The following is a 17,159-nucleotide window of genomic DNA, read 5'->3' on the forward strand; positions in this document are numbered from 1 at the left end:
TCAGTAAAATGACTGCATTCTGCCGTATTCCATTTCAATTTAGAGTGCGTACAACCTTTGAAGCTGCACTGGGTTATCGCTGGGGAATAAGAACAGGTTGTTATTACTATTGGTTTTTATCTAGATGTTCATCAATCATCGTCATGTCATCGTAGATGTCACTTTTTCAGCAGACGTTTAGACACAAAGTAGTTGAAAATCCCGTAAACCAAATTTCATGAGAATGCACAGACGCCTACATAGCAGGGACCTTAATCAATAAGTTTCCTATTGATCCTGTAATGGGCGGTGGGGTAGTCAAGTGGTTAAAGCGTCCGCTCGTCACACCGAAGACCCGGGTTCTATTCCCCACATGGGTACAATGTGTGAAGCACAATTCTGGTGTCCCCTGCCGTGATATTGCTGGAATATTGCTAAAGGTGGAGTAAAACTATACTCACTCACTTACTCACCACACCACGATAACACTGTGACATAACTCTCATACTGCCAATGCTCGCTTTATTGCAATGTAGGTATATGCATGATAGTTCCACCTTATACTCGAAATATGCAGACCCCTTCGTTATGCTATTGCTGGAATATACATTGAATAATATGAAGTGTTTGTTAATCTACTGGTTGAATATTAATTTCCATGTAGAAGTTGAAGACACCTTCTAAATGTAACAGTATTACTGTTACATATTATGTTACAGTAAACCAAGTATGTTTTCTCTGTTTTCTTGACGAGATAAATTGACCTAAGCGTTTTAATATAAAAAGGGTTTGCACTGGACAATAACTTTTTTGGTCCGTGTAAGAAGTATTTAAAAAATAGAGTTCGCATCTTTTACCAAAAAAGACGTAACACTTTCTTCTTAGATCAGTGGGGCGGTGGGGTAGCCTAATGGTTAAAGCGTTGGCTCGTCACGCCGAAGACCCGGGTTCGAATCCCCCCATGGGCACAATGTGTGAAGCCCATTTCTGGTGTCCCCCGCCGTGATGTTGCTTGAATATTGCTAAAAGCGGCGTAAAACCAAGTCAGTCAGTCAGTCTTAGATCAGTGTTCTGTTTGGGCGGTTTGTACTGCATTGATTTTGCAATTTACTTCATTTCTAAAACGGTAAAAAAAAATTCGCCTTCAGTTAAACACCATTAGATGAAAAAAAGGTCTCTTTAAGAACCTCATAAGAACGTTAGTTACTGTGGCAGTGTGTTGCAATATATTTACGTACAGGGATTCAAAACGACCGACACTATGGAATTTCAACAGTGATTGATCGTGAATGTTGTCAGTGAGGTGTTAATTATCATTGATATATGGGCCGAACTTTCAAAGGTGATTAAATTGAAATGACTAATAGACACTCAGACTATCAGATTTCAAGGTGAATATTGGACGACAGCGTGCCGCACCGAGTATGTCCTTTCTGTCCTGTATTTATAGAGGATGACTTTCACATGTTACTTCCTGGTAAATTCTACAGCGACATGGAGAACAACTTATTATATACTTAAGTGTGAAAGACGAAGATTTCTGGTTGAAGAAAAGGGATATTTTGATATGTTCAAAGATTTTGTAGGTTCACTGCAGTGAAAATTCCTCTTTGCCGGAGCTACTTCAAGTTTGAGGCCCGGTATCTTGTAACACAACACAATAATAGAAATGTAAACATGTGTATTTTACCTAATACATTTGGTCAGCAAGCCTAGGGGTCGGAGGATCAACTCCCCAGCGAAGAAAGGCGCACCGATCAGCTGATCGCTAGGTCATTCAGTACACCAGCACTGTGCGAGTGCACCTGTGAGTGACTGTCCCTCGTTGTGTTGCGTCGAGTCCACGTCTCGCCCAGTGTGTGTTCAGAACACTTCATTTACGAGTCGTCAGCGTTCAAAAACTGACATTTTATGTACAAATGACTTTATTTAACTCGATTGACAGCAGTCATTACCTGTAGTTATGCTTACTGATACAGTAAATAGTTGAATTTCTTCTCAACCGCTCTTTCCCCTTGCTCTCGTTCCGCCATGTTTGCTCGTGGTTCTCACGCGTTGCTGCGCAAGCACCGTGTTTTGCAGTTTACGATAAGACTGAAAGGATCGTTTGATGAGTATTATTTTAAGCGCACATCCTTTTCAATTAGTAAGCAGCAGTTTATTTTAGTTTGTAATACGAACTGTTTGTTAAAAAAGAATGGAACAGTCTTTAATGTCCAGTTGGGAGAATCGGGATTTAGATTAAAATGTCTAAATGATCAGAATGATTTGATTTTGATTTTTGGTTTATTAATACCTGGGATTTTCCAAGGTTTTCGCAGAATTGTGGATGTAGTCCCCCAGATGTGGGTTAAAATATGTTTGCAGCAACCCATGCGTGTCGTAAGAGGGTGTGTCCCGATGATGTGGTGTAAACCAATTGTGTAGATTGATACACATGCTTTCAGTCACTGGACTATCTGGTCCAGACTCGCGTATTTACAGATCGCCGTCATGTAGGAGGTATAAGAAATATTTGCTAACTACGGCTTTAAACAAATTTCGTCAAATTGTTGATGAAAAGGGAGACAGACTGATGGGATCTGAAACCCCTGCTTCAATTCTACTTGAATTGCATCTGTACAACCGTCTTATATGTACATGTTCTAAACCACCCTGAATAATCTAAACCCATAACCACTATGCTAAAATATGTAACAGCCCATATCTGTGCACCAGGTCATAAACTACTATCGAAATCTATGAAGGGGCAAAGACGTCCACATTTTAAGATTAATAGTCATAAACCCTTCAAAACAGAAACGCACAGGCCAAAAATAATGAAATGTATTGAACGTATTTAAGTGTGCATACGTCAATTCAGCTTGAACACAGATGAAGGAAATTCCACACAGGGATGGACATGTGTATTGTCAGCATTAATTCAGTTCACCCACTGCACATGTGTGGACACAAGGGGTCGTTCAGGTGACCTAGTGACACCTACCTTGCAGCCGTCACTGCTCGACACTGCCTTGCAAAGGATTGCACAAGTCGTCGGATTTTTGCTTGGGGACTTCATCGCCATTCCTCTTGCAACACGTTGGCAAGTTCTGCTAGTGTCTAAAGAAGATGGTACCTTTACGGACGTTCGTCCCATAGATGCTCGATGGAGTTGAGATTAGGCAATTTGGAAGGCCAGAGAAGGACACTGACGTTTGCATTGGCGAGATGGGCACCTGTTACACGAGCTGTGTGGGGTCGAGCGTTGGCGTATTGAAACAGTTCCCTCGAGCGGTTAAAAATTGGGAAGAGGTGAGGATTTGGTTGATGTAGCGATTTGCTGTAAGATTGCATTGAACCACCACTAGCTCTGATCTACATCTGATCTCCCTACTTCCTGACGCTTCCTCCACAAAATCTGTTCACCTGTGGAACGCGCATCGTTCGTGTCGACGTCGATAGACGCGTTGTTTTCCATTCCGTCGTTGCAGAAGGAAAGGTTATTCATCCCTCAACCAAACGCGTCCCACGCGTTCCCCAGGTTCCATGGCTGTACCCTGTTGCACCATTGGACACGTTGTTGTCGGTGTAGTCGTGTAAGGACAGGTCCAACTTTTGGTCCATCTACTCGACTTCCCACTTCTCTCAGACGAGTTAGTCTGATGGTTTGGTTGGAAATTCTTCGAAGACCAGGCACATGTCCTGCAGTGTCCGTGGCTGTAGCAAATCGGCCCTGAGCAGAATCGGTCACTCTTGGTGTTCACTCTTGGTGTTCCACTTCTGGGACGAACTTGGGTCGAATTGAAACGGGTATATCGATGCCATAATCGAGATATGGTGCTGTGGTGGACTTTTTTTCACAGTTCCTTGCAACAGCAGACTGGGACTCCCGTGATTCCAATCGTTTAATGGCGATATTTCGGTCCATAGTATCCAATCTTGGCATTGTCTCTACTCATGTTTCCGACACACTGCACGTGCATTACGTGGAAAACCTTTTCGCTATGCACTTTTCATGTATTGTTTAATTTCATTTATTGTGACAAACATTTACAAGGACATTTTGGGATGCGCTTGCGCGCAATACACAACAAAGACGGCATGATTCATGGGATTCAAACATGGGAATTGTCTTAGTAACGATTGCTGTCAAAATTATCGAAATGAACTGCTGAAAACGCCTCTGCGTTTCTTTTTCTTTTTTTAAGAGTGTATATAATTATGTTAAGTTTAAATATTATGCGAATTTATGAAAATGCTAACGCTAACTGTCCGTTGACGGTCATGCAGAAAGCGGCCTTAAATTATAGTCTCTCCCTCAACTATCAAGCCGTCCAAGTTCGACCACAACAATAACCAATTAGTCAGTATTTATGTGAATATTGTACGTCGGGTTTCAGCAATGTCAATGATCGGTAAATATAGTGATTATGTGCATTTCCTTTCTTGTTAAAAGACATTATAACACCATGATCCCATTTATGTGATACATAACGCTATACAAGATATAATCATGTTATTTCATACCACATCTACACAACATACAGGTGTGTCATAAACAAAAAGCTATTGATAAGCCCCAAATCCCTGGAGCTTTTCCAGGTGCAGTTTGTTCAATAGTAGCAATCAGCATTGCAGCAGAGATATAAGATTCCGTGACTGAATCGCCGTCAGCGGAGGTGGCAGGTGCATTATGAGTTAGCGACGCTGCAATGTCGTCAATAAACTAACACAAATCACTAATCACCGCTCTCACTAAAGCCCTGAGACAAGTTAAATGACACATCCATACGTGCTGTTGGTACACCTAACGTTCGATTTTGTCCACTAGAAATTAACAGCCGGATTTTTGTTTTTGTGCGTGCCTTTAAAAGGATTGTTGAAAATTTGCTTTTTTTGTAATAAATACACTGAAGTTACATTTGTAGTAAAGGCGGGGTAAATCTGTAATGGGTCATTCACTGCAAAGCGCAGTAAATGGACTTCCCTGCCATATAGTGAGTGAGTGAGTGAGTGAGTTTAGTTTTAAGCCCCACTAGTAATATTCCAGCTATTTGGCGGCGGTTTGTAAATAGTCGAATTTGGACCAGACAATCCAGTGATCAACATCATGATCATCGATCTACACAATTGGGATACGATTACATGTTCAACCAAGTCATCAAGCCTGACCACCCGCCTCCTATGACAAGCATGGGATACTGAAGATCAATTCTAACCCGGATCTTCACTTCCATATATCACACCAGGGGAGGACGCAAGGGAACCAGAATGACATTTACAGCGGTTCGATTTCCAGTATACCCCGCCGTGATGTTGCTGAGACATTGCTTGGCGGTACTCACAACTGTTAACTGGTCTCAAATCTTTGTTGGATCTGGTGATTCGACGCGGTGACTTGATCATCCGACTCCGCCATCGTGGATCGCTGTTCACAATATCAATCACTGGTGCACCACTGGTACGATTCGCTCGCTCACTCACTCACTATTCGGCTTGATTGCACAACGCTTTACCACAGGGCTTCGGAATAAATAGTTTGGATAATCGTCCACTGTTACAGCACAGGCCTGAACCACAAAGCGTTCGTGGATCTACGTCCTTCGTAAGCGCATGAAAACTTTACAGTTACGTTAGTTTGTAACATTACGAACGTGTTGTATCGGGTCCCTGTTTTCGATCGTAGCGTGGCTGCAGTGACAACAAAAGTGAAGCATTCAGCTTTATGGAAGACATTTTCTTGTTTATTCCATATCGTGACGTTTCGATGTAGGTTTCTGCACTGTTATTGTAGCGGCAGTAAAATTTCCGAGTCCCGTGCTGGGATTCAAACCACGGACCTTCTGATCAGAAGTCGGACGCCTTGTCCACATGACCAAAGAGGTTAACCCCGTCAGCAAGCTGACAAGGTAAGGATGTCATCTGTGGGATGACACTACGCCCTGCTACATACTCCCCCTTCAACAGAAGGCACGTCCCGAGCCGCATAGTTTGGTACTGAGACTTATTTTGCTCAAATTTGATATGATAGTGCTCAGCCCCAAGTTGGGCGCCGATGTAGCGGCAGTAAAATTTCCGAGTCCCGTGCTGGGATTCGAACCACGGACCTTCTGATCAGAAGTCGGACGCCTTGTCCACATGACCAAAGAGGTTAACCCAGTCAGTAAGCTGACAAGGTAAGGATGTCATCTGTGGGATGACACCACGCCCTGCTACATTATCAAGCTAAAGGTGGCAACAACCACGTCGATAGGACAGCTGGGAGGATTCTACAGTTACATGCAGCTGCAACCTGGGAAAATGAGAATCGTGATTTTTCTTCATACAAAGTCAAAGAGTGAACGGAGATAAAACAAAATTCAAACTTAGATTCCTTCATCTCCTCGCTTCGGTGTCACGCTGACACGCGTAGTGTCAAGGACGAAAAACCAATATCATGGTCAATGCTTCATCACTCACTTACACGGATGAAATATTTCTGAAGCTGAATAATTATACACATCAATGTCACTAATCAGCGCATAAAAGTTCTAACAGCAGAGTTTATTCCGACATTTTTGACGTTGCCATTCACTTCCGTCAAACGGTAATAACGTAAAAACAGAATACAAGCTCAAACTGGTTATTTTGCGGTGAAAAGAATGACAAGGTCAAGGTCTCGCTGGTATGATGCGTATGGTCAATATATTATGTTTTGAACCTTTACGTTATAATATATCTCCCTTAAGGTGAAGTGAACAATGGTTTCGGTCGCGTTTAAGAACACCTGATGCATTTTTGCGATGGGCAGGTGTTTGAATAAATGCTCACTCATATCGGCTTTTGGGGGGCGGTGGGGTAGCCTAGTGGTTAAAACGTTACAATGTGTGACCAGACATCCCCGTCCATGATGTTGATGGAATATTGCTGAAAGCGGCGTAAAACTATACTCACTTACACCGGTTTTAATTTGCTAACCCACTGTGATACCATGCTGCAGAGTAAGACCGATACCTACATCAGACACTATAGTATAATAGTTTTACGCCGCTCTTAGCAACATTCCATCAATATCACGGCGAGGACACCAGAAATGTAATGCACCTGTTGAACGCTTGTGGGGAGTTGAACCCTGGTCTTCGGCGTGAAGAGCGAATCAACCACTAGACCACCTCACCGATCCCTGACACAGAAAACTGTTTTACACCATGAAGCCGAATGTCAAGCAGAGTAGCAACAAGCGCCATCTACTGATAGGACATGGCAGGGGATTCAAACACGGACCCTTGACTCCAAGCAGACACCCTATCCTCTACACCAAGGAGGCGGTATGGAGAAATGACGTTGGCATATAAACGGGATCCTCCACAACGTGTCCAACCCTGCGGATGAATTACCAATAATCACGTGACCATCTTTCGAGTTACTCTGTCATCTGTTAGGAAACTTAAGCGCTAATAACACATTGCTTACAAAGCACAAAAAGTAACAGCACGTGCCATGCGTAAGAGCTATAACAGATCGAGTAATGCAAGGCCAAAAAACAATAATAAAGACATTTGTTCTCAGATTATGGCTCCGTTGGGAGGTTTGGAAGCTGAAAAAGGACGTTAAGGGACACAAGAACCATGCAACTAATGGTTAAATGTCGTTTATACATTCTTCAATGAGTCATATTTCATCGCTTTGCGAAAGCATCATGGCATTGTATTACTCAGAATAAGCTTCGTTAAGAATCTGTGAGTGACAGTTTTGACTCTTCTATGCTTCTTAAAGACCTCCTTCGGTTGTCCTCTATATCTGGATCATTAACTTATTTCTTCATTGCTTTCTTTGTCCCTGTTTTCGTCTTTCAAAAACGTCAAGTAATGAGATAATACAGGAGATGTATCACGTTTATAAACATCTGTTGTCGTTTGTTGAAAGAATGTTAATCGCAAAGTTGTTGGTTCCGGGTAGCCGAAACACGAATGCAAACAGTTTGATTTGGAATTATATGTACAGTCTAAACAATGGCTCTTTACCGGACATTAAACTGCATTGAAATGTTATCTCAATCTGGCACTATTCTTAAAACTGAGAGGCGGCAGGACTTAATATGTGTCATATATTGAAAGTAAAAGCGATGCGGAAAGAACACTCCACATCCATTTCAAGAACATCAACAGGCACAACTGGGCAATAGTTGAACTCGAACCTTTCATAAAATATGTTTCGTCAGCCATTATTATGGTTTGGAAATTAAGTTATGCTTCGGCCTCCAACGGGAAGTTGAAAACATTTTTTGCCCCTTACAAATGACTGGCGCGCCGATACGCGATACCTAGGAAACATTTCCTCTTTTAGCCTGAATTAATTCAGTTGGTAGTGAAACACCACTTGGCAATGACGAAACGATGTTTGTACACTGACTTGACGACTTGATCCCGCTGATTCCAAACTGGAGGCCAGCACGTTATCCTCAACGGCGATGTGGAAGAAATATTAAAGGATGTGGCATCAGAAAAATAAATGTTTTCAAACACTTAGAATAATAATGCGTCTCATTCAATGTGTCGTGCTATACATTTGGTGACATTTCGATCAACGAAATCGAAAGGAATGATTCAGTGAACATATCGCAGTTTTCTCACATCGTAGAGTTCGTGATCCCACGGTGAATGCAGGTATTATGGTAATTACGCATACAAGCATCTATTGCCTATTGACTTGAGTCATGGTTCATGTAGGTCATACCACACGGACCCTGACGTGTATCATCTAAATGATCATCAGCATCCAAAGTTTAAATTTCTGTAATCATAGCCCAACCGTCCAGAAAACACCTTACACACACCTCTTACTGCTGTGCTTTATCCCTAAAAGAAGCGAGTCTTAATTTTCTGAAGTTCCGAAGGCTGTTTTCCCCCTATCTTCGCTTCCTAATTCTCTCCATCCATTATTACCAGACATGATTTTTTGGGGGGGATCAAAGCACTGCCAGTACCGTAACAACGGCCGCCAATCCGGACACTATCGCTGATAGATGGGCGTGACGCCATGTTAGTTTACACTTTGAAAGTAGTCCCTAGAATTTGCATATGACCTCTCTATTTTCCATCGATATCCGTATATGGATATGGATACCGAAAATATGTGTTGGCTCTATCCTGCCGAGTACGCTATCCATTGTATGATAAAATAAAACCTCTGCTGTTTTAACCTAATGTTCAATACACAGAGGTTGTCCTTGCCATTAGATGCCGATGTTCCGAGCTCGATTCCCAAAAAGGGAACAATTGGTGAACACAACCCCCCACACAATAACATTGTTCTAGTATGGTCAACCCTACGTACTCTCTAAAACCGTTCATATAGTAATAAACCATATATATAGCGCCTAGTATCCATCTGAATAGTTGCTCACTGACGCTGTTCACATAATACTCCGGATAACCCAAGCTGCTAGAAGGTTATAATCACGTGACTTTATCCAACCGTGTATCCATTTTCTGCTGGGTGAACAGAGGCGATTTTGAACAAACTCACTTGCCTAAGGTGAGACCACATGTTTCACATGTGCTTCGTTGTGGGGTAGGACTGAAGTCCTAGAAACTCTCAGGAGTCAAGCTGCCAAACACGGTCACCCATCCAAGGAGTCTCCGAGCTCGACGTTGCTTAACTTCAACTGTTTCGTGACCTGAGCTGTGTACGCACGGGACCACATGCCGCCACTACGCGTCACCTCCGAACCAGTTCTGTATCGACGACATAATTACTACTTCGCTTCTAAGACAGAGACACAAGGCGTGACAGATACCCCACGAAGCTTCCTAGTTAGGCTACGCCCTGAAACCAAGTCCGGTCATATGAGGTGATGCCCGATTTCGCTGTAGTCAGAACTCGGTTCAGTCTTTGAAAATCTGTAATAGCGTTGCTTGTAATATCACTAACTTGTTTGTCTAGTTGAGACACGATTATTTACTTACTGCCGTCATAAACCTAACATTTATTCACAGCACCTTAATCAACAAGGAACGACGTAATTGACAAGAAAAAAGTATTTCCAAAAGAACAAAACAATATTTAGATACATTAAATCAACTTCAACGTTCTATTTCTTGACAACACCAATAACGACAGCAATAACACTGACTTGGCAGTGTTGACTATTAACTTGAAGACTGTTGTCTGTGACGAGAGAATACTACTGGTTCAATTATTCAAAAACCTTATTCTACTGAGCTTCTAACGTCTTCTACTGCAAACAATGAGTCTTTCAAACATGGCAAACACTGGTGCTGTAATTATCTTCATTATATTACATGCACATGGCGCCTATTTCGTAATTCGCAGTAATAGAACAGAAGAGTTATTTCCTTAACGATGAGTGTACCGTGCTCTAATGGCCTGTGGGACACAATATTGCTTTTCAAGAAGACGTAATTGGTATATTGTCGTGTTTTGACTGTAACGTAATATATATGACACTTTCGATGTGAGTTTTTCACTGATTTATATGAGCTAGTTTGGTGCTTTAAGCGTTATTTCACAATGTGTCAGTAGAAGCCCAGAAACATTAGCGTAATCTGGGATTCCAACTATCGATCACAGGTTTCTGTCACCTGAAGTTATCCCCGGGTATAACAAAATAAAGAAAAGGCCATTTCGCTCTCCTATAAAACCTTTGAAATGTCAACTGTACCATACTTTAGGGCAGTGTGGTGGGCACCTGTATACCGGATTTGTCTCGCTTGGGACTGATAGTTGCTTTCTTTCCTCAGTGGGAGGCGGGTTAGTCTAGTGGTTAAAGCGTTCGCTCGTCACGTCGAAAACCCGGATTCGATTCCCCTCATCGGCACAGTGTGTGAATCTTATTTTTGATACCCCCCATGATATTGCCATAACATTGCTAAAGAGAGCGTAAAACTCAACTCACTCACGGTTGAGTTGTTGTAAAAGGTTGTAAGAGGCCATCTTGTGTGTGACACAACTGGCATAATGGAACCAGCGGCATAAAACTCGACTCATACTCTTGCATAACAATACACTGATGTAGACACAAGGGGATAGACTCTATGTGCTCTCAACCCTTACTCGTGGAAGCTAGAACACTTCTATTCATCAGCAGTCAGTTGTTGTCCCAGATGTCATGTGTTTCAAACACTAAATGGTGCAAATTGTTCTTGACAAGTTGAGGAAAAACCGCGTGGAAACAGGCAAAAAGGGAAATATTCATTGATTTGTGGAAACCATTCCACTTAGTTAACTGTTTTCAAATAATATCCGCTATTTCATTACGTAAATGTAGTTTTTCAAATTACAAGCGCCCATACTATATTCAATGATGTAACTTTCATGGTAAACCGAAAACGTATTCTTTATCATTGAAGGCAGATAGTCACAAAATATTTCTATATCCATTGAACCAGTTCGCCGAAACCTCACGCATGCCGGTTGAAATGTATGGCTACGGTACGTCGTTTCAATCTGGTAATGCACCAAAAATAACAATTACCTGAAAGATTGAATAATCCCTTCCCCCGTTGAAATCCCACTAGCCCGACTCCAGTAGGGTGATGGGCCACCATGAGGAGCCTAAACGGTCCTATATCATCACTGCATGTCATACATAAGCGCCTAGAAGATCCTCTAGAACATGTTCTCTGTGTTTGGAGGAGTCCTCCACGATTGAAATCTGGGTCTAAAACAGGTCCCAAACAGCTTCTATTGGATTCAGCTGCTGCGACATGGCCGGCAATCCATTCAGTCGATTGTAGGCTGTCGAGGACGGTGATAATGTGAGACAGACACCGGGAGGTGGAATGCTTGGGAAAAATGGTTAACGCTAAAGTTCTTCAATACATGCTTGAAACCTCAATTTCATACTGCAAGTGCTGTAATTGGGTTGACGCTCTTGTACTGATGGCTAGATGAGTATTTCATCCTGCTGCATTAGATAAATAGATAGATAGATAGATAGATAGGTAGATAGATAGACATATAGATAGATAGAAAGGTAGATAGGCAGGTAGATAAATAGGTAGAAAGGAAGGAATATGGGTAGAAAGGAAGGAATAGACTCGCAGTTACACACATACAATGGGATAGCCAAGGATTACAGCGTCCGCTCAACACGCCTAAGCCCCGGGTTCGATTCCCCGCAATGTGTGAAGCCCATTCCGGTGTCTCTTCCACCGTGATATTCCTGGAATATTGCTACAAGCGGCTTAACTCACTCACATACAATGCACGCGTGATGTAACTCGTGTTCGCTTATACCCACCTGTTTACGTGCATTCACACATCTACGTGACAGATAGACATATCTATACACTTTAGCATGGTTTGTCTTAAAATGTGATTATGAAAAGATCTATGTTTGCTGTGCATTTTCACATGTGCCAAATATCTACCAATTCATGTTAGATTAGGCCTGTATGGATCGTTGGTGATTGTATGTTCGATCGTCCGAATTATAATTCTTTATTTTTCAGCACGAAACCTCTTTGGTTTCTGACATTATAATAATTTTGAGCATATGTCTGACACTGTATCACAATAAACTTTATACCATTCAGGGCGGCATAAAAGAGAACTCACATGTGCTTTACACAAGCTATCGATCTGGATTATGACAAGTCCATACCACTGTGGATTTCATTAGCAAGGTCTATATTGGGACAAGTGGTCAAGACTCGACCACGTGTCATCGTGATCCTCGTGGATCACTGCTCGTTGCGGCCACCATTAGTCTATATGGCCCAGACTCGATAACAAAAGTCCTGCCGTGAAAAAGCTGGAATATTACTGACTATGGAGCCAATCAACAAACAAATTACACACGAGCACTTTCAAAGATGAACACTAGTTACATATATTCGCCAAAGAGTATTTTATCAATTTCAATAAGTCACCGACAGACAATATACGTGACTGGAGATGCTAAAGCCCCAGCTCTCGGGCGGATTTGCAATCTTCTCAACCCATTATCTAGACCTATCTGGCAGTTACATGGGACACTGACCAATTTCTACCATCACATTGGTACCATTGACGTCCAACATCCCATCACAAGAATCAACTGGTGCGTGCTTCACAGTCGTTGCGTCTGAATGATGCAATTTGATCACTATACATATAGGTTGCAGACGAAACTGCACACTGTGTCTTGCTTAAAATACTTTGGCTTGGATTCTCATTATCTGTATTTGAAACCTGTAATTCTGTTACCTTAACAGTGAACTGTAGTATGACTGATTAAACGTCTGATAATTTTGAGGATAACGCTTTTGTGCGCATTACGTGACATTGTAATTCAGCTTAATAGCGCATATTTTATTCGACATTTGCTTCATTTAAGGTGAGGTGAGGTGAAATTGGGTTTAACGTCGTGCTTGAAAATATTTCGCTCATATGACGACGTGCATGCGTGTGTATGTGTATGTGCGGCTGCTTGTACTAGCCCAGACTGAAGCTGGTTTTATAGTGCTAGCTCACTGATATACCATGCCGCAGTGAAGCATGAATACCCCACTCAGACACATTATATTGACTCCGAGCCGACCAGTCCTTGTTGTACCCATTAATGCCGAGCAGCAGGCAGGGACCAACAAGTACCATATTTTAACGTCTTTTGGTATGACGCGGCCGGGGATCGAACCCGCGGCCTTCCGCTCTCTGGGCGGACGCTCTAACCACTACACCACGGAGGCGGTCCGCTTCATTTAAGAATAGGTTCTTTCCTGTCCACATTTTACATGTCTACAAACCACACACTTAAAGGGATAGATGCGGCACTGTTTCCGAAGCATTTTAATTCGATATGCAGAGTTGCGTACCTTTGGTGTGTCAGAACTTTGTGATCGCGGGCTGGAATTCCAGATAAGTCCTGAATCAGGGGGTGCCAGAATCATACCCGTCATCGAGGTTAAATGCATTAGTGACAAATTTATGTCCGATGCAAGTCCCTATTTTGATCATAGCGTATATTCCCGTTTTTTGTTTGTTTTCTGTGAAATAATTGACTTCCCTTTGCGGGTATTTGTGTCTCGTATCTCCGGTGGTCCAGGTGGCCTCAGACCACAATTATTTTCCTTCTTTGCTATCTACAGTGACATGCCAGTCCACCATAATTAATATCGGTCGTAGTCTGTTCTCCTGTTGCATGCTGAACAACCTGCCACTTGTCACTTAACCGGCAAAATATGGGCCTGGATCGACTATGTCAATTTTGCTGTATCCACTGTAAACAATGGTCACCGGACGTTACGAGCCGAAACACACTAGACAGCCTTGAACTTGGGGTCAAATCATGGAAGGCTGGTGTCAATACCATGTGTAGATTGTGGACCAAAAATATTTTGCAATAAAGTACAATGTCTTACCTTTCATTTAAGCTATCTTAAGTCACCCTGAAAAAATTAACACACACAGAACAGCCCATTTAAACAAGGCACTATATTCTCCTATTTTCCTTCCGGGTCATGGTAAAAGTTAACGGGGGTAACTGTGGTCTGAGGCCAGGTGCGCCCACCATTTTGCGAGCACTTAATATTTTCACTTTTTATGTGATGCATAAATACATGCTCACGACAAAGTCGAGCTCGTACAATGATTTCGTGTGATTATAGAAAAGCGTTTTGTTACCCTGTAAACATCTCAGAACGCCATAACAAAGCAATGTCACAACAGACTATATTTATTTTTTCTTTTACATATTTGTATTTAATAGTGAGTGAGTATGGTTTCACGCCGCTTTTAGCAATATTCCAGACAGCATCACGGCGAGGGACACCAGAAATGGGCTCAACACACTGTACCCATGTGGGGAATCGAACTCAGGTCTTTGGCGTGACGAGCGTACGCTTTAGCCACTGGGCTACCACACACCCCACTTAAGTAATGAACAACAGCATGACTGTAGTGCAAATCATAAATGACGTGTTGAGCCTTAAATATATGCCTTTTTCCAACTGTATTTCCTGATGAGAGAATCGTTTCTTTTTATGGAGGATCGCCATTTAAACTGTCAGTTCCTGAACGTTTCTGAAGACCGAAAAGTTTGAACAGGAGAGATTAAAGTTGGAACAGAACGAAAGAAGAATGACAACTTTGGCATTATCCGAGATAATGCACAATGTTGTTTTTGTCTTCACCAGTTAATCTTCAGTTTAACGAAATGTGTCATTCACTGCCTTTATCCCAAATAGGATTTTATTATCGCTTCCACATTTTACTGTATTATTCTCCTCGTCATAGCGGGTGAGTCATGCCAACGTTCAGGTGATCGAACACGTTATTCCAGTAGCTAATTAGTATGTACAACAGCTGCTGTCAGTCAAACGGAACGAGTTGTGCAGCTTTGTCAGTTCTCATGATTTACTGTTATATTGATGGCGGATTTCATGTCAAGTGACCTTGGCTGGATCTTGGCTGGATGAGGCCAGGTGCTCTGAGGCACATTGTCGGTCCCACAGGCCCTGAACCGGATTATCGCCCTTCCGGTAGCCTTTACTGCACCGAGAAATACCTAAACGAAACAAGTCTTGGTTTAGGTTCTGACTCTCGCTGGGGCTCCTTTTCAAACTGAATGGAGCTATTAGTGTCTACGTAAATTTTATACATTCAGAAAATCAGCGTAAGATCACGCGGCTCACAAGTCACTTTAATTATATTCTGACCTTGCACAAACTGCTTCTGGTATATATGCACGTGTTTAATAAAACTTTGTACATACCACAAGCTATGAACTCGATGTTCCCACCAAGCCCAGAAATGCACGGGTCCCCTTAAATGACTCTGTGACAAATTATGTGTAATTAACGCCACAAGCCTGTGGAACGCCCGCAGGAAGCGCGTTGGTATATGGTTGCTGCAAAGAGGAGTGCATCCAACGCTGGTCCAGTTGTTCAGCGTGGACGATGGTCAAAGCGCTGAGATCGTTCGAAGCGTCAGTGCAGTTTAAGTCTATCGTAAGCTGTAGACTTACGACAGTTGTACAACTACGAACAGTTTGTGAATCTCCAGGAACTGGGCCTAGATTTTCGAAGCTCTCTTAGCGCTAAGATAGTCGTAAGTGCCATACATAAACATTAACTTACGACTATCTTAGCGCTAAGAGAGTTTCGAAAATCTAGGCCCAGGTCCTCGAGACTAAGCGATCTTAAGGTCATAACAGAAGTAACGTCGTTTCGTTACATAACTTACAGACATAACGCTATTATAGATTCGCAGAACGGAGCCAATCTCGCCATTCGGTGTGAACAGAATCATGGCAGGTGTTACTTGATTAATATGAGGCAGTGCTCATTATATCAACCACTGTTTTACGACAAACTGATCAATTATTTACAGTGATATATACAGCTGAGATACCATCACACAAAACAACAAAGTACCTAATCTGAAATTCTAAAAGAGATAATATGTTCACTCACGCGAGTTACAACTAGTTCACTTCATAGCATATTTATAGCCCTTCCTTGAAAGGATATTTACAATGACTCTCTCTCTTAACGAGAGTGGATCAATAACTTTCAACATAATCTATACCTTAGATAATGCCCTGCCCCGACAGACAAACACATCACTTGACAGTAAAGGCGAGTATTAAGGCTTTTGCGATCTTAAGTCCCTTTCGATGACATGGACGAGGAGAGGATCCACGTCTGACACAGTGCTAAGTGATTTCGGTTCTGCGGTAGTTGGGGAGATCCATTCATGTCTTTGAGGTAGACTATGGTAGTTTATCCTTCATTTCTTGTGAGCCGTGGATACGGCCAGGGAGGTCTGTGTTGAATCTGACCAAGCTTGGACTGTTATGTACAAGGAAATCGTCAGCTGCAGTTGATCACTATGAGGATAAACCCGAGGATTAAGCAGTGTTTTGCTTTACACCGATAATTCGTTCTGAATCCTTTCCTTGTCACAGGTGAGAATTAATTGAAAACCAGATCCATATTTCAGTCGTAAATATGATTTGAAATGCACATTTTAAAGTGAGCATGAAGGTGAAATTCTGTTGTTTTGTTTACATTGTCATTAGATGTTGTTCTAACGACCTCGCGTGTGACTTTATATCGTCTTCACCCTGTGATATATTTTCTGTTGCTTTGAATTTAACAGACAGTAAGATGCGCGCATGTTGTGTCATGTTATTGTATTATGATTAATTGGAGTCATGTCAATGTCAGCGTTGAACACATCTTCTTTAATCTTATTCCAATTACATGAAATAG

At 42.1% G+C, this 17,159-nt stretch overlaps 1 protein-coding gene across 2 annotated transcripts in view; it reads left to right on the top strand.

The window, feature by feature from the left end:
- LOC124254735 (atrial natriuretic peptide receptor 1-like) overlaps positions 1-17,159 on the top strand; it is a 733,848-nt gene that overhangs the window by 248,119 nt on the left and 468,570 nt on the right. Inside the window, exon 1 of one of the 2 annotated variants that reach the window (XM_046688578.1) lies at positions 16,543-16,852. The exons of the other annotated variant lie outside the window; for it this stretch is intronic. The gene's annotated coding sequence lies outside the window, so the exon portion shown is untranslated. Of the gene's footprint in view, positions 1-16,542; positions 16,853-17,159 lie in introns of those variants that run through there. 2 annotated transcript variants of the gene reach the window in all.

This window comes from Haliotis rubra, unplaced genomic scaffold (genome assembly GCF_003918875.1).
Source record: "Haliotis rubra isolate DU_JTF1 unplaced genomic scaffold, ASM391887v1 Scf58, whole genome shotgun sequence".
NCBI lineage: Eukaryota > Metazoa > Mollusca > Gastropoda > Lepetellida > Haliotidae > Haliotis > Haliotis rubra.